Genomic DNA, 19,231 nt, shown 5'->3' on the forward strand with positions numbered 1-19,231 from the left:
CTACTTCACTCATAACAAGAAATATGCAAATCTGCACTTCTCTGAGAAACTTTTCTTAACTGGAAAAAAATAAGTTTGGCAACATTCTCTTAGTGAAGCTGCAAGAAACGACCTCTCATACATTGCAGGTGTTAGTGCAAGGTGTTTAATCATCCTTTTCCTGCAGGCAGAACCAGCCCTGCCCCTGGGCACAAGATCGACCAGTGCAGTACAGGAGGGATTTCAGGCACCACTTGCCCCTTAGCCAGGAGATTTTGTTCTGTGTACAACATCTACAACTATGCAAAGTTAGTCTGCTCTCATGACTTACTAGGAGTTATGCAATCTTTTCTTTCTTTCTTTTTTTTTTAAATCTTACTTTCAGGGGCATTTGCTAATATCAACCACTGACCTGCTTGTGCTTCTGAGATAGCGGGATTTCCATAAAAGGGTGCTGGTAATCCCTTTCAATTGCATTGATTATCTTCTCCTTCTCTCAATTCCCGCAGTGTTTATTGACTGTGGCTCTAAAACATCATGTGCTAGCCTTTTGATATTACAGAGACTCATTTTATACTACTTCCCTTTAATGAAACTAACAATTATCAAGAAATTTTCTCTAAGCCAACCTATACTATTCTTTGTTCTTGATCATAAATTCAATTAATTATCAAATCATCACATTTATGGTACTGTCATGACTTTTATTTTCAATACTTTTCTTTAAGGTTTCCAATTATGTTAAACAAAAATATTATAAAAATAATTTATAATTATATAATTAAAATATATATTTTAAATTAAATAAAATAAATAAATAAATAAATAAATAAATTTATAATTTATATTTTATATATAAATTTTATAAATATATTTATATTATATTATATATTATATATTATATTATATAATATATAATATATAATATTATATATTATATATTATATATTATATATTATATATTATATTATATCATATATTATATTATATATTATATTATATATTATATTATATAATATATATTATATATATTATATATTATATAAATTTTATAAATATATTTATATTATATTTATAAATAAATTTTAAAAAATAAATAAATTAAAAATATATTTTAATATATATAATAATATAAAATATATAATTATATATATTAATTATATAATTATAAATTATATATTATATGTTATATATATTATATATTATATATATAATATATATCTTATATTATAAATTATATAAATATAATTATATAATTATAAATAAATATATAAATAAATAATTATTACTTTTATTGTTATAAAAAAGATACCAAGGTAGGAAATTATATTAATTTAATAAAGGCCTGTTATCTTTGAAATTACTCTATAGCTTTCTATAAGTGTCAGGCATAGTTCCTGTAAAACTAAACTCATTTCCTTTTCTTCCCAGGTGCAGAGCTATATATATGATGCAATGTCCCTTTTGAAAAGATGTGGCCCTGTGACTGAGTATTGGCCCATGGGGTGCAAGGGAAGTAATGCGAACTACTTTCATGCTGGGCCCTCAAGAATCTCAGAATATATGATCTTTCTGCCTTTTCCTCTTTTGTGGTTTAATCACACACACACATACACCATACACACACACACCACACACACACCACACACACACCACACACACACACACACACACATACACACACACTAGCAGAGCCATGAGTTACAAGAATCCTAGATGCTCAATTAACCTCTCAAAGGAGAAGAGCTACCTGACTATCAGGAAAACTCATTTTAAAGTTAAGAAACATGAATCCTTATTGAGCTATTACAGATTTGGGGGCTACCATTAGAGGAACAATCATTAGCTGAACTTGCACATGGTCATCATGAAATGAAAACAAGAAGACAAGCATTTTGCCAGAAGATAGGCTGAAAATTTTAAACACTGACAGGCACTAGATTATGCACATCTAATGGAGGATTTGTTTGGATAAGGCTTTGTAGATATTTCATTGATCTGGATTTTAATAAAAATATTTTGTCTTAAAAAAAAAAAAAACAAATGACAAGCTTTGCACAGTGGCAGTATCGTAGCCAATGAGGTTTATCCGAGGCGCGATTATTGCTAATTGAAAAAAAACAAATGACAAAAGAAAGAGGAAGCAAGGGAAGTTACAGAAAGGGGAGTAGGAGTTAGGGTATATAAGCTGTCAAGTGTAAGAAAAAAATAGGTAGAAAAATTCATGTAACTAAATGAATGAGAACTAATATTAAGTACACTCAGTTAAAATGCTTAGAATCATTGTGTTTCATTTTCACAAAATCTCCTCTGAAGTGCTTGTTATTACAGTTATAAACAATGAAGTCCTTTTGTTTTTCTCACTGGTTTGATGTTACGTTTTCTTGATTCGATTTTTCTCATAAGTATCATAAGTATGGAAAGTTGTTCAAACTTTCCATGAACCTCCAAAACATTAACTTTCTATAGAGCATTTGATGTTAAGTCAACTTTTAGTTATTAGAAGTAGATATTCTGTCTCCAATGATTCTTTGCCACATTTACAAACTTTGCCTCTCTTAGTACCATGAAAGAACTCTGATGATATTCAAAAAAGTTGAAATTTGGTGTGAAGCCTAGAGCTGTATTCTAATTTGGGGACTAATTAGTGTTCTGGAGCCAATTCCAACATGGGGAGGGGCAGTTACCCCCAGGCCACCAAGCAATTCTCCAGACACCAGTTGTAACTCAATTGAGATAGCATCTGATTCCACAGGTTAAGGGCTTAGTCCTATAAGACTCCCCATTCTCCATCAGACACCAGTCACAAGCCCAGGTTCATACCTGTGCTTCTGACAAACCAGCTATAGATTGGATTTCCAAAGACCCCTTGTTTGGACTTCAGAGGTCTGTTGCAAGTCCAGGTTCTTACCTATATTTTGTATTGACTGGATATAAATCTGAAGTTCCCATGATCTCCTCCCCCTTTGGATTCAATCAATTAGCTAGAGCAACAGATAGACCACTGGGATGCATTTATTTGTATTTACCAGTTTATTATAAAAGGATACAATAAAGGACACAGACAGACACCCAGATGGGAGGTACCTAGGGCAAGGTATGGGGAAAGGGTATGGAGATTCCCTGCCCAGTCTGGGTAGTCCACTCTCCTAGCACTTCCATGTGTTCATCAACTTGGAAGCTCTCTGAACCCAGTCCTTTGGGGTATTTATGGTGGCTTTGTTAGTTAGGCATAGTTGATTAAGTCATTGGCCATTGGCAATCAATTCAACCTCCAGCTCCCATCCCCTCCCTGGAGGTGGGGGTAAGGAATGAAAGGAGGTGGGAATGAAAACTAACCCTCTAATCACAAGGTTGGTTCTCCTGGCAACCTGCCTGCATCCTTAGGTGTGGTCTGGAAAAATAACTTTATTAACATAGATAGCTCACCTCATTAACTACTTCATTAACAAGAGACATCTTTTTAGCTCTCATCACTTAGGAGATAGCAAGGGTTTCAGGAGCTCTGTGCCAGATATTGGGATGAAAGCCAAACATACATACATATACATTATAAATCATAATATCACAAGGAAAAAGAGATGAGGATTTTTAGATAAATAGTTGGCAAATAGATTATTAAACTGTTACTACACTTTAATGAATAACTTAAAATAGTCTTTCTAGTTATTTTCAGTGCTAAATCATTTAAACACATTAGCAATCAATACAGATTTGTGTGATCTATTTCAGTATTTCAGCTTTCTTCTAAGATTAGCCTTTAAATGCTTAAAAAACATTTCTATTTCCATCTAACACTTTATGAAGACACTTTAACATTAACTTATCAATAAAATAAGTACAATATTTTCATGAGAGCATATGATTCTATGAATTGCATATACCCAATTATTTTAGAGAAATGGATAATGCTAGAAACTTTAAAGGAAATAGGTTTTTTTTTTTTTAAAGATTTTATTTATTTATTTGTTAGAGAGGGAGAGAGAGCATGAGCACAGGCAGACAGAGTGGCAGGCAGAGGCAGAGGGAGAAGCAGGCTCCCCGCTGAGCAAGGAGCCCGATGTGGGAGTCGATCCCAGGACGCTGGGATCATGACCTGAGCCGAAGGCAGCCGCCTAACCAACTGAGCCACCCAGGCGTCCCAAGGAAATAGGGTTTTTTTTTAAAGATTTTATTTGATTTATTTGAGAGAGAGAGTGAGAGAGAGAGAGAGAGTACAGGAGCAGGGGGAGGGTCAGAGGAAGAGGGAGGGTCCATGCAGAGCTCAATCTTAGAACCTGGGATCATGACCTGAGCCAAAACCAAGAGTCAGACACTTAACTGACTGAGCCACCCAGCTTCCCCAAAAGGAAATAAATTTTATTTTTTTACTGTGCAAAATCAAGCCACAGCTATCTTTTTTGGGCAGTAATTAATGTTGGAGACAGTTATTTCTTCTTTTTTTATGAGAAAAAGTTTGGAGACAAAGTATCTGTTCTCAGATTCATTTCCAAGCAACTTCTGGAAGGTACAATGGATTTGTAGCTTAATACACCATTAACCAGTCTGACTCCTTTCCTGTATAGATAAAATTAATACACTGCATATTTTTCATGCTGGATTGAAGACTCCTTTGGAGAGAAATAGGCTGGTCTCATTCATTTGACCGCTAATATCTTACTATACTTTGCAATATTTATAAAGTGAAAAGCTCAGCACCCTTACACCATGGTGTACATTTACCAAAGGGGCTAGGCGAATGGATGCCTTCTTCGTGGTTAGAGGGCAATAGGTTTTTCCAATCACTGAGATTTATGTTTATGAAAGACCAATTGAACTTATTCAAAAGGAAAAATATCTGTATATTTAGAAATTTGAAAAAAAAAAAAAAAGCTAAGAAAACTTGCCAGCAATAAATACTGGCAATATTTGTAGTAAAAGTAAAAAATATATAGCACATGACATTAGAAATCTGGAAAAGCTACGGTTTTCAAAATTATTTTATATAACTTGATATGTGTTCTAGTTTTTACTTTAATGTTAGTTAACAACGTTTTATACTTACTGAGTACCAAATACTATGTTACACATTATATAAGACATTATCCTATTCAACCTTGGCAACTATTAGCTCAACTGTTACAAAGGAGAAAAACTTTTTTCTTAAAAAGTGCTTTCTTTGTGCATATTATATCTCATACACTATAATCAGCATTGTATAAATATTAATCACTTAAACCTCATCACAATCCTTTAGAAGTAGGCACTTTTATTATACCCATTTTAAAGATGAGGAAACTAGGGGTCAGGGAGGCTAAATCATTTCCCCAAGGTCATACAATGACTCCCAGTGCAGTAAGAATATGAACTCAGGCAGTCTGACCTGGACTACCACTTAGGGCAGTGTTTCTCCAGCTTTAGTTTTCATTATTGCCCCTGTAAGGAGCATTTTGGGCCTGTGTTTTTCCTAATTTCCCCCATATTCCCATGATATGTTCATAATATGTTTTGGGTACTGTAAGTATCTTTTACACTCAGAAGAGTAAAATTTGGTTTAACACTTAGAAACAAATTTTTACCTTTAAGGAAGACATAACCCCCATTGTGAATGTCTGACATAGAGAGATGGAAGACAGTTACACCAATGTCTTTTTGCAGTGTCACTTGGTCTCCAACAAAACAGACTTCCTTCCCGGCATCTGAATGTTACAGGTTCTGCTTTAGGTCTCTGGCCAAGCCTTTTTCCAGGAAACAAGGAATTCAAGAGGCTCAGGAATGCACCATCCCCTGCTCCACTTTTGAATTGCACAACAGAGTCAGGTTAACTACTATTCCCAGACCAAATGGGCTTACTCTTGCTCCTAGAACTTACTCGCGCCTCTTTCCTGGGGCTAAATTTGAACAGATAGCAGTATGTGCACCTTTGGGCTTATGTGCAGTTGTCACAAGGTCTTTAGGTAGAAGTTTGGATGTATAAGCTAGGATATTTATATATGCTTAAAACAGGTCTTCTTTGATGTAGGGCAGAGCAGGCAGAAGAAAAATTAGTGATCCACAGGCGAGGGGATGGCAGTCAGATTTACTTTTATGACCATTCAATGCATAATTCTAAGGAGTTTAAGGATTCTAAATTTGAATGTGGTCTTCAAGACTGTTGTGAAAGAATATGTACTAAAGAAGGAGGATAGACTATATTTTATTTAGCAGTTTGTTATCTTGATTGATGTCTCAAATATTGTGACAAATATTAGGGTATATAGACCTCCAATTATACTCTTACTTTGGAAAAGCAGTGGACTAATTTAACTCCAGCAAACACACATTGCTTATCCTTAAACAGTGTTGTTTTTTTAAATCAAAATAGAAAAATATGTTGATTGAAATAGACGAGCACTGGATCTAGCATTCTTGTATTGAAGGAAAGAATTGTCCTCCCCTCAACTGCATTTTATCGATCATTAATTGGAGAAGTCTTCGTAAATTGTATGTGTGCACAATAAATGATGGAAGGAAGGGGCATCGTAGAGTCCGAGGATAAAGTTCAAAGAATAGCATGTGATGAAGCATGAGGGACTCTCTCTCTTTTTTATTATTATTTTTTTTAATGAGGGACTCCTTTGCAAACTCATCAATGATGCCTTCGGAAATAGTGTCCTAAAATGCAGTTCATCTCACATATTTCTAAAAAACTATTGACTGTGTTCTGTTACCAGTAATTTTTTTTTTCCAAGTATTTGTTGGTGGTAAATAAGTTCAGTGATTTCCATTTACTAACTTGTCTTCGAAGTATTATTTGTGAGACTTGGCAACCATGCTTATGAATTTCTGCTATTATATTTTAATGGAAGGTATCAGAAGTTCTTTAGATAGTCCATCATGTTGGAAATTCATCTTGTCCAACACCTTGCTGTTAAAAATGAGTACATGGTTGATCTGAAAAATGTTTCCAGTTTCCAACAAAACACAACTTTAAAAATCAATATCTTATTAATTCTATGGTTAGCAAGAACTTATGAAGAATTGAAAACAAACAGCAAAAACAGCCAGAGAGAATAGGAAAGAAAAGGTACATATACACAGGCAAACTTTTCTTGGTAAATAAAGATCTTCCAACCAAGAAAGAATAATATTTCCATTAGATGTTAATATACGTTCATTTCGAAAAATGATCTTAAAGCCCTTGTCACACATGAATAGAAACCCACTCGCCAAATACTGTAGAAGGCAACTACATGCCTTGGGAAAAGAAAGTGGTAATTTAGAAATGTTCAGAAGTTTTCCATAATCCATTTAAAAAGCCTTCTATCTGATCATTTTAGATAGAGATTTTTATTATAAGATTGTGATTTTATGAAGCTAATATGGAAATCCTGGTTACATCTCACTCTCTTAAAATTATTCTCAATTCTATAGGGGAGGTCAAACTGAACGATTTAGTCAGATTCCACCTTTTTCTTAAAATCTCTTCCATATGTTGCTAATGCAAGATTCCATCTCTTCCACTAATATGTTAAAACCTATTGTAATGATATAGCTTTGTATATATACTATGATACACCTTCTGAAGGAAATACACCTTTTTTCCTCCCTAAATCTCAGTCTTTGCAATAAGGAGACATGATGCACATTTTTCTATTGTGTGAATCCTCTCAAAACAACTCCTTGTATTTTTAGCAGTAATTGACCACACATATTTCTTGATATTTAATATTGAAAACACAGTTTTAAAAGGAACATAATCAACAAATATCTGTCTGATCAACTGCAAACATCTGTGGGAGAATGGGTAAATGTAATCCATTATTTACATGGTAAGCTCATGTTGTCTTCAGAATCTGGTAGCTTAAACAAATGTAAGATGATATAAAATTTTCTTGTTGTATATTATGAAAACATTGGACAAGGAAAAAGAAAACTACACATGTGAAATAGAGAGTAAAGTGAATTTTGTGACTCAGCTGACATTTAGGAAAACAGATGGTAGTAGAAATGCAGCATACTATTTTAAAAGTTCCAGGTCTCTGAAAGCATTCTGATTTGGATTATATTATGAAGAACCATTTGAAAAGTGAAAAATTCACAAGTTTCTACCTATCTTGACTCACCTGGAATCTCCCCAGAATCCGTCAATTTGGGAGCTAGTAACATTTACAGAAATGCTACACTGCTGGTAAATAAATGATACTCAAAGGATAATTGAAGACTTTTTTGTTATTATATGATAATAAATAAATAAAGATACTCAAAGGATACTCAAAGGATACATGGATACTCAAAGGATAACTGAAGACATTTTTGTTATTAACCAAAATATCTGTTTCTTCTAGTGTATAATTTCACACCTGGGATTGGCCTATATGCTCATGGGTGCCCACAGTTAGGTGGTCTGCTGGGACCCACAGGGAGGAAAGATCAGTTAATGAACACTACGGCTGCTACTTTTATTCTCTTGTTCTTTGTCAATGACTCATTTCAACAAATCTTTGAACACATGGTGGGATTTGTGAAGTCTCATTTTTAAATAGCAAATTAAATAAAAAAGAATAAGTTGAGATGTGCTTCAGAATAGTTTACTAAAAACCAAAATACGACCAGGTATCTTTCAGAAATAGTGCCATACTGACATTAATAGCATCCAACATTACTTATGTTCATTAACTACTGGATTCCAAATGTAACAATAAATAGGACACCACCCTTGCCCAGAGTTCATGATTGATATTTTTCTGATGTAGTCATTTAGTTACTTTAACAAAATACTGGACGTAGAATATCAGCCCCAAATCATGAAGCTACTGTTTCATAGAAAAATTTATGGCTTTTGGTTAGCAAGTGATATCTGACTGAACTGAACCTATTGAGATACACCTATTGAGATACACACACAGACACACACACATGCGCACACATGCACAGGACACAGTTAACATCCATATTTCTATTTTCTTCAGTTTACACTCAGATATCCTCAAGTCCAGGATTTGGGTTCTTGTACCCAAATTTAGGAACTGGAATGATCCTTAACACCGCTTATTTTAAACTTACTGCTATTAACAAGAGCAAACACAAATACATAAAGTTTATGTTGTGTTAGACACTGCTCCAAGCACTTTACATATATATTACACATTTAATATTTTAACAACCCAATGAGATAGATAGTACCATTATTCATTTTTTACAGATAAGGTCTGTTCTGTTTTAAGGCAATCAGTCCCTTCATTCTTAATTTAATTAATTTATTCCTTTGACAAGTATTTATTGAGAACCTATTTTTTTTTTTTTTTTTTTTTTGCAGGCATTGTACTGAGCACTGAGTGCACAATGACAAATATATGCATTCTCTTCCTTCACGGAGTATAGAACCTAGTGGAGTATAGAACCTAGGAAACTAAGGACCCCAGGATAATAAGTTCTGCTTAGATGTAAGCAGAGAAGTTACTGGAATTGTTAAAAGGGGGCTCTCTAAAGCAGACCCACGAAGTTTCAGAAAACTTTAAATCTGAAAGACCAAGCAGGAATTAACTAGTGGGAGAGGTTGGTATATGAAAGGCAAAGGGTGTGTGGACAGTGGTGGGAGGAGTGGCCATTCTAGGCAGAGAGAAAAATATGTACAGAGTACACATTTAATTATACTGAAACAAATTTTGACTTGTTGCAAATTGTAATTTTGATGAGATTTTAATTGGAAGGCTGTTTAAGGGTAAGATAGTCAGCCAGGTTTCTAGAAAGCATAGATGACTGACCCCCAGCTCCACCTCAAAAAAGCATTTTTGTCCATTACTTGTCCGGTTCACTATTAACTGCATGATGAGATGAAAATCATTTCTAAGTGAAGAAACAGTTAACATAAACAAGATGGTTAGTTTGGTAAGTGAACTTATACCCAGGAAATAGGATTCTTGGAGAAAGAGGGAAAATAATAGCATCATTCTGGTAAAAGTTGGGAATTTTTTAAAAGATTTTTCAATTGAGGGATTATAAAGGTCATGAAAGTTAATGTTCTTGAAGGTTCTTTTTGATGATAAATTACATTCTTCAACTTGCTAATGGTTTAGGGTCTAACTTACTCTACTACTACCAATATAGTGTCTCTTTTCCTGTCTCTTGCTACTAAAAGACCTGGGAATATACTGCCATGGCTTAATAGAGTATATTTTTCAAATACTAATTTACATAAAGTTTTTATACTTCTATTACTCTATGACTAGAAATGTCTTCATACTAAATACATACAAAAACGCACCCAGCCCAGAAGTTTAGAAGCACTGGCTTTCTACTTGTAGGCTTTACTTTGTCCAATTCCAGAGACTAATATCAACTCTGGGAACCTATAAGGAAACCACCCCCAAAGCTCTTCATAATGTCTTCTCTGTCTCCCTAGATTTCCCATGTCTGGTGGTAGTTACTGACACAGTACATTTTAGCTTACTCAGGCATGAATAAGGCATGGTTCCCTGTGATCCCTACTTCAAAAAACACATTTTAAATCTATCCAAGTGGATTTCTTGATGTCCTGTCACTAATTGTGGAGGGCAGCCCACATGGAGATTTACAGCACACATACAGCTCTCTGAAGAAGCTTCTTCATTAATACATCTCTCCACCTTCGTGACTCTCTTATATTCTGGAAGTGAGTAAAGGGTTTCCAATGTCATGGAACAGGTTTCTCTTCACTCCTTTTGTAAATAATGTAGGGAATTCTCTCTATAACCAGAGAGACCTGGACTGATTAATTCTGGCAGGGCATGCCAATCCCAACACACTAGTCCTCTGTAGAAACCACTAACAAATTTCTTTGTCATACTATCTCATACTATCTCATACTCATTTTTGTGTACTGACATTTATTTCCTTGGTGGCAGAGTCAAGACTAAGGCTAGAAAATTGCCATTCTGAATATCTTTCTATATAACAGTTTAAAATTAAGTAGGAATCATATTTAAATGTTCTTTTTTTTTTTAAGATTTTATTTATTTATTTGAACGACAGAGATCACAAGTAGGCAGAGAGGCAGGCAGAGAGAGAGGAGGAAGCAGGCTCCCCACTGAGCGAAGAGCCCGATGTGGGGCTTGATTCCAGGACCCCGGGATCATGACCTGAGCTGAAGGCAGAGGCTTTAACCCACTGAGCCACCCAGGTGCCCCGATTTAAATGTTCTTTTCAGAATTCTCCTTTAGTGTATATTTCTCAAGAACTATTAGATCTTTTTTTTTTAAACTGGGCAAATTATTTAGAAACTATTTCCATAAATCAGCACTGATTTCTAGACCCTTTTTCTTTGTACCTGTGAGACTCAAAGAAATGCTAAGTGAAATTGTTTCTAGTCAACTGAATAGGAAATTTATGAAAAGGAAATATATTTACTAGAGGATTATAGACTAATAAAAAGGCTTAGAAATCATCTATGTTCTCCTGTCATAACTTTGCTAAGATAACCCTATAAAATTACTATTGAAGAATTACCCATGTCACTCAGTGTAACTAAATTACATAGCACTGATATTGAAATTGTTAAAAAACAGGAAAACCATAGCCAACAGAATATTTAATATTGTTACAAAAGAAATATAATCATGGTAATATTTCAGCAGAAAACGTTTTCTTAGCATGAAGCCCATCTGAAAAATAAGGTTCTTTCAACAAATTCACAATCTTTATTGAAACCTTTGGAAGGAGATAGTTTTGGAATTCAGAATGTTGTGATATATTAGGTAAGAAGGGCAAATACCATATATTATATAACTCCCCAAAGAAGTTTGATATGTTACTCTGTAATCAATCATGAATAATATTAGTGTAATAAAATGTATGCAAAATCACAATAAGTGGAGTAAAATAAAAAAATAATCTCATGAAACTTTGTTTGTCGCCTGGTCATAAAATGAGTTTCAAAATCTTTGGTTAGAAGAGACATTTGTTACCTAGTATTAATGTAAAAGTAGCTAACTGCTACATATAGGTATTGCTTGCCATAGAAGGAAAACACAAATCATAAAGAAAAACATGTAAATGAAAAGCTAGAATACAAAATAGAAAAGCAAAATAAATATTATATTTCATACAAGAGGGCTTAGATAAACACCTCCAAAATTATAGGTGAGGCAAAATATGTGCTCACTATAATTGTCCTCCTGTCTATGTTTTAGATTTTTGTGAACTCTTTTCAGTGATTTTGAAAATTAGCATGAGGCTAAGTTAAAAAATAATCACTTTTGAGGTTTTTGGTTTTTTTTTTAACAATAATGAAACATGATAGTATACATTACTTACTTCAATAAGCTTTCACTAGTTGGGAAATGCAATGTTAGGATTTCTTCCTGACAACAAAATAATCTGTAACAGTGTTTGTCAATTTCCTTTTGATAGTTTATCAGTGAGAAAGTTTTGGAGTTAGTGGAGGTAGGTCTTTGGAGTTCATGAAAATCCTCTTAAAGATTTATTTTGGTTTAAATCACCAACTTGTTAACTTTTTAAAAGGTTTTTCTAATTAACATAAATGTTCATTGATTGAGTGAATAAATGAATAAATAAACTAAACTAGTGAGCATCACACAGGAGAGCTGATCCTCGAAGTACCTTTGAACGTAAGAGAATGGAGACAAGGGGGATCCAACTCTACAAACCAATACATAGTAATAAAATGTTTATGAAAATGGGAATTTCTTTGTTTCCCCACCGAAACTATGCCTAAGGCTGTTGTAGCTTTAACATAATTTTGACAAGAACCAGCTAACACTATGTTTAGTCACCAACGCATGGAAACTACAAACTGTGTGTAGGAGATACAGTATCTAACTAAAATATGGTTACAAAAATAGATTTGTTGGAAGCCAAAATTCTAGGTCCCCAGGAACTTTGTTGTAAAATTTCTACATTTAAACCTTACATCATGCAATTCATTCATTATTTTAAAAGGTTTTATGAAATTATTTCTTGTTTTTCAAACTTGCTAAAAGAAAGGATGCTGTTACATTTTTGGGACATCCAAACAATCCTAAAGAACAACTTCTATATACACTGATAATATGAAAAAGGCATGTGTAGAACTTGGAGAACATTTTTAGAATAGCAGAAGTCATCAGTGAACACAATATTTTTGTCTTCTCTATTTTGAATAATTTACAGTATTTTTCATTTGGTATCATACCTAAAAATTGTCTTTGGTCAAATTTACATTTTTCAAAATAAGTTCTGATGAAGAAATCCAAAAAAAAAGCAAGTATTACTCAATCTTATAAATTTTTTATTATGCCTAAACCAATAAAGTTCTATAATATCTCGCCAAAAAGAATACTTTCTTATTTAGTAATAACGCATCTGTCTTTTTCTCTCCTTTAGTCTTAGTAGAAAAACTGGCATTTATTCTTTTTATACTGTTAATGGATATTTAGCCTATAAACAGCTTTAGCATATTTTTTACTTGATTTAAGTATCATAAAGTGAAATTACATTTGCAATTTTTCATTCTACTTCTATTAGTTTTGAGGATCTTACTGAGTTTGTTAATGTGTTAAAATATTACAAATGCAGCTTTCATGGTAGTTAATAAAATAGGAATTTTATTGACATTACCATTCTTTTTTAATGTCAAGAAATTGTTTTTTATGGAGCTATTATACTATATTATAGCTTTTTCTCATTGTAATAGAAATATGCTTTCATAAAAGAATGCAACCAAGAAAATAAAATCACTCATAATTCTACTCACACACAGCTCCTCTTAATATTTTGAAGTATTATAAATGTGCATATAATCATCATGTTTGTAATTTCTTATACAAAATTGGGGAGATTGATATTCTTTAACATCCCTGACATGTCTGGTTTGGAAGTTCACTCTACCTCTTCAAATTGTGTTTTTTGCCTTTGGTATGCCTTGTAATTTTTTCTTGCTTGCTAGACATGATGTATTGGGTAAAAGGAACTGTCCTAAATAGCCTTTAGTAATGCAGTAGTGAGGTGTGGGAGCAGGGGAATTATTTTAGGTCTCAGTCTTTTAGTGAGCCTGTGCCTCTAAAATTATGAATTTCACAAGTGTTTCTCAGTTTTTTTCTCCTCCTTAAGTGGGGAGAGGTGGCTAGACTAGGTTGGGGTTGGGTATTTCTATTCCCCTTGGTCAGTTAGGCTTTGATAATAACCCAGCAGATTAGTCCCTAGTTAACTGGTTTCCCCTGAAGGCAGGACTTGTTAAAAGTGTGCCCAGGCATATTCCAAAATGGCTCCTTTTCCTCTATGTCCAAAAGCATAAGGGGATTTTTTTTTTCTTGTATATTTACTGTGTGAACCTGGTTAAGTTCATAGACGTAAATCTCATAAAACTGAGGACTTTATAATGGCTCGGTCTCCCTAGAGTTTGTCACTCTGAGTTGTCCACATTGAGCCTCCAGTAAATCCATCAATAACAGTGCAGGTTTTCCTACCTGGGCACTGGTTTCCATGAGTTTCTTTTCTAGTTAGCCAGCATTCTGTCTGTCTCTCCAATCTTGGGAAGAGCAGTTTGTCATGTGTGCTCCCCACTCTTACAGATCTAAGAGGAATTGTTCATTTTTCAGTCAGTTCCACTTTTTACTTATTGGTAGGGTAGTGGCCCCTTCCAAGTTCCTTACATGTGGACCAGGTGGGATTCTTTTTAAATCTTGAGTTTATGAAGGGTTGTAGTAATCACATTTTTCTGACATTTCTTAAAGTATTTGAAGCCATTAAAATTGGTTGTTTTAAAGTTACATTTCTATTAATCCATACTAATTTTTGTCTCTAACTTATGCAATTAAGACAACTAAAAAAAAAAAAACACCTAAGAACGTACATAGGGTCATGTATATATGGGAGTCCACAAATACAGGCAGAGAAGAGAGAGAAAGCATTAAAAGTTAATTATTATTTAAAGAAACATTAGTAGATGTTCTTGAAACATTAACTCAAAAATCATTGAATTTAGAACTAGATAAAATTAGAAATAATCTAAACCAACAATTTAATTTACAAAAGTAGAAATTGGAGAGCACATAAGTTAAGTGATTTAGCCACAGTTAATATGAAATTAAGTGGCAGATTTGAAAAAATAAACCCAACTCTTGCTGGCCACTCATTTTCTTTGACCTGCTGTCTTTTTCTGTCTGTCAGGCAATGATTTTAGGACCTCTAGAGTTAGACATGGTCCCTACAAAGGCCATTATATACAGCCATGTAAGTGCTTAAAAATCATGATAAAAGTACTCTACAGCTAATAACTTCTTTGATGTCAGAAATACCATATTGCAATCAAGCAGGGAATTCTGCATCTGTAACTGATAAAGAGTAGTATGTATGTGCATGGATGTGTGTGTGTGTGTGTGTGTGTGTGTGTGTGTGTTTGAGCGTACATGTTCCCACACACCTACACCAAATATCTTTTATTTTGTCATCTACGTCTATTCTTTATTCTTTTCCATGTTGGTCTTTATCCTAGAAGGCTGACCTGTATTAAGTAGATCAATGAGCTTCCATGCCTCTGGCTTCCACTTGTTTCACCCAATGGGTATTCCCAGTAGGAGCGCAAAAGGAAAGGAGAGTAAGGTAGTATGTATTCCTCTGGTTGTGTAGTTCAAGTGGAATCTGCCTTTAGAGGAAAGATTTTTGTTCCTATCAAGGTGACCATTATACAACTCAGAGTATATCAATACATATATGATTGTGTGTGTAGTTGCCCAGCGCAAAGGGAAATGATTATAGGACAAGACAAAAATAATGATAAAATAAAAGTTTTCAAGTGTTAGGTGTCAGGGAAGAGGGAGATGGCTATTAAGAATAGGATATTATAGTTGGTATAATGTCTGGACATTTCTTAATTGACACATAAAAGCTGCAATGAGAGGGAGGAGTAGGAAATAAAATGAGACTCACACTCCATGATAATTTCCCAGTTGTTAGTAGGAAAGATATTAAAGGGGTTCCTCAAGCCAATGGATTTACTAAAGAGAAGAAATAATTAACAAGGGAGCTACAGGGGAGTCATCTACTAGGAGCTACAGGGTTCTGGTTTTTAGGAAAGTAGGGATTCCTCCACTTAGTTTCCATTAGGTTCTTGGATTTTTACAATGCTATTCATAAGCCCAAAGACCTTAAGCAATTTGTAAAACCTGTGTTTTCAAAGTAATGAGAGTTTTTCATCCCATGCTTGATAATTAAATCTTTTATAATCCTATATTGTCCTCTTCATTTTAGTTGCTAATGATTCTGCTCCCTATTCCAGTGTATGGAGATTTTTTCCACACCAGCAAGCAATTCCCAAACACCAGTTGGGTGCCCTACAATACAATTCAATTTTGATACTATCCATGTAGCAAGAGCTTTAGCTCTCACAGGTTAAAAGTTCAAGACTGTCCCCACTTCAGATGCCAGTCAAAATTCCAGGTTGCCATCTATATGTCTCACTAACCAGCTATAGATGGAAAGTTCCAACAATCTCTCCCTTGGGTTTCATTAATTTGCTAGAGCTCCTTATAGAACTCAGAGAAATGCATTACCTATTAGATTACTGGTTTACTATAAAAAGTTGTAACTCAGGAACAGCCAGAAAGAGCAACATAGGGCAGAGTATGTGGAAGGGCTTGGAGCTTCCACTCTGTCTTCTAGTGCACCATCCCCTCTCAATCTTCACAAGCTCTCCTGAACCTTGTTCTTTTAAGTTCCTTGCAAAGTTGAAGGAAGAAGTGAGAGAATGTGGCCAGACCGTGGGACTATTAGGGCCAATAAATAGTACTCAATACCAACAGAGCTCTCTTTTATCTACACCTTTAATTCTCTTCCATTTTCTCCAGACTTCATCCCCCTCATATGGCACTGAATAGACTACTCTCAGCATTAAGCTGTACCTTTAACCTCGTTTCCCTAATCTTCCCATGAGCTCCAGCAGAAAATCCAGAAAAATATATAATTGAACCAGCTTGGCCCTAATTCCCTAATTCCCTTTCCAAACCAATCACTGTGAACATGAAGCTTCTTTTTAAAAAGAGAACAGGTCTGTCACAGAAACAATTTGTGAGGATTATGCCAAGTAAAATCAATAGCTAACACAGAGTCTTATTTTATTTTTATCTGAAAAATTAGATACTTTTATCCAATACATAGGTTTAGAATAAAGATAAATTAAATCATGTATGGGAAGAACCTAGGGTACTCTGGGGGTTGAATAACTATTACCCTTACACTTCTTTCTCCTTCTCACTGTCCTGGACAGTTGCTGCCTAAGACAAAGAATCATTAGAAGAAAAAGAGAAGGAGAGGAAAATTTGCTATTGCACCTCTCTATTTTATTTTTCTGCCCTATGTTCTAAACATTTTACAAATCACCTATGAAAATAGAAATAGACCAAGATGATACTCCTCTCAGGAGTTTTACTTCATGCTTTCTTGTCTGTGTTTCTATTGCATTTTACATTTTGCCCAATTATAAGATTATAGTTTCATCACAATGCATTATAGTTATTTGTTTGCCTCTCTTTATCCCCTGGTACACAGATAGGTGGTAGGAAGCATGTTTTATTTATGCACTAATCCCCATTAGAGATACACATGATAAATAGTGAACAATGAATAAATGAATGAACTCTAGATGCATGGAGTTTATGCTGTGATTATGTATCTCTTACATTGTTTATAGCAGATACATAATAATCACCTCTGTTTTAAAGGTGATGTGTCACTTATAAAGAGATTACTATATGACACATGGTACTAATTTCTTTTCATCTATTGTTTCACTTAATTCTGATAACTCTATAAGACATATAGTATTATTTCTACCCACCCTTTCCTACTCTTACCCTATCCTTTAATTTTCAAATACAAAAACTTAGAATTAAAAAGGTCAAGTGATTTTCCCTCAGTACCAAATTAGAAAGAATCAGAGTCAAGATTCTGGAATATTTTTCAGTATAACATTTGTCTGAATGTCATATACTTCACGTAGGGAAATATATAAATAGAAAGTACTGAATGCTACTGTAGGCTTTGACAGGGAACATCATCTGTAGTTCACGATCTGAGAGCATTCTTCCCCCCGGGGCGGGGGTGAGGGTTGCTAGATATTTAAAGGATATAAAGCGATATTGTTCTGTTATTGCCATGCTTCTCCCTTGTTTTCCTGTTTTGTTTTGTTTTCATTCTTTACTGAAATATACACCTTTATGAAAGTACTTTTCTCCTGATTCTTTGGCTTTGTCCCAAGAAGCACTTTTTTTTTTTTAAGATTTTTTTATTTACTTATTTGACAGAGAGAGATCACAAGTAGGTAGATAGGCAGGCAGAGAGAGAGAGAAGAAAGCAGGCTCCCTGCCAAGCAGAGAGCCTGATGTGGGACTCGATCCCAGGACCCTGAGATCATGACCTGAGCCCAAGGTAGAGGCTTAACCCACTGAGCCACCCAGGCGCCCCCCAAGAAGCACTTTAAAACTCATGTCATATAGCCCATCTTGAAGTATCTATCTCAGAGAACTTGCAATTCAACACAATTATGACAGCTGGTGAAGTCAGCCTTAAGAGCAGAATAGCTACCAATCACAGGGAAATAATTCTGAATTTATGAGCCTCTTTCCACCACAGCAAATGATGTTCTCTTTCCTTCTCAGATACAATAATGTCCTGGTATGGCCTTCCACAAACTAAATTAATGTGAGAGACAGATAAACATTATTCCACATGTTTCTGTTTATAGTAGGAAATATTCGTTCTCAAAGATGAGGAGGTCTGAATGCTGATCCAGGATATCACTTCCAAGTAGGAAGTTACATAGATAGGAATTTTTTTTTTTTTTTTTTTTCATCTGAGCTTGTACTCAGTAATTCCAGAGTTAGAATGGTTTGGGAAGAACATATCCCAGAACATCAGAGAGCACCAGTGTCTCTAGATTGACACTCTGGACCACAGAATGGGTTTTGTTTGTTTGTGCTGTTTTGGTTTTATGTGATATCTTTTATTTTTCCAATGAGTGGATTCTATCTTGGGCAGTATTAGATTCAATGTCAAAGTTTCTTCTCTGCATTTTATTTTTCTAAAATGGTGAAATCCTATCTGTTCACCTTCCCTTCTCAGTTCAGACAAGGCTAAGTTGATGCTATATTTTGGCCCTTTGACCACAGCTCACAGTAAAAATGAATTTTGCATTTATATGTATTCCTACTCTAGATAAGTATAACTACAATGGAACAAATTTTCACTTAATAACCCTTACCATGACTATGTGTGATATATTTAGGTATTTTCTATCTTATCCTACTCTCTTCTATCCCTT

General features: G+C 34.4%; 1 pseudogene; it reads left to right on the forward strand.

Annotated features, from left to right (window-relative positions):
• The first annotated feature begins 2,028 nt into the window (after positions 1 to 2,028).
• On the forward strand, positions 2,029 to 2,111 carry LOC125080336 (uncharacterized; annotated as a pseudogene).
• The last annotated feature ends 17,120 nt before the right edge of the window (positions 2,112 to 19,231 follow it).

This window comes from Lutra lutra, chromosome 10 (genome assembly GCF_902655055.1).
Source record: "Lutra lutra chromosome 10, mLutLut1.2, whole genome shotgun sequence".
NCBI lineage: Eukaryota > Metazoa > Chordata > Mammalia > Carnivora > Mustelidae > Lutra > Lutra lutra.